Here is a 485-nt window from a genome sequence, read left to right on the forward strand (position 1 = left end):
AAATATTAAAAATATTTGGACCAAACATTTCCACCATGTGAGGATACCCAAAGTAAATTTTTAAATTTGTATTCAATTTTTTGCATATGTCAAATGTCTAATTTTGCACACAAGTTTGAAACAAAATATGTCCTCTAGACTGACTGGTCAAAACATCGGTCTATACCTCAAGGGGGCATTGTAAAGTATTATTTTTCCAAAAAAAATTCATAGCCATGTTTGGCACATGTGGGTCACCATGTACAAGAAAATTTGGGTGATTTGGAGGTGGTGGAAAAAATCACGTATGTTCAAAAACTGGCTTAAGTTAGACCAAATGGCCCCTCCGGAATGCGATGATTTTTTCTACCACCTCCAAATCACCTCAGTTTTGGCACACATGATCTCTTGCACAAACAAAGCTAGTTTTCTAGACTGACTGGTCAAAACATCGGTCTATACCTCAAGGGGGCTTTCGGGGTGTTGACATGCTAGGCCGGAAATGC

Source organism: Triticum aestivum, chromosome 3D (assembly GCF_018294505.1).
Source record: "Triticum aestivum cultivar Chinese Spring chromosome 3D, IWGSC CS RefSeq v2.1, whole genome shotgun sequence".
NCBI lineage: Eukaryota > Viridiplantae > Streptophyta > Magnoliopsida > Poales > Poaceae > Triticum > Triticum aestivum.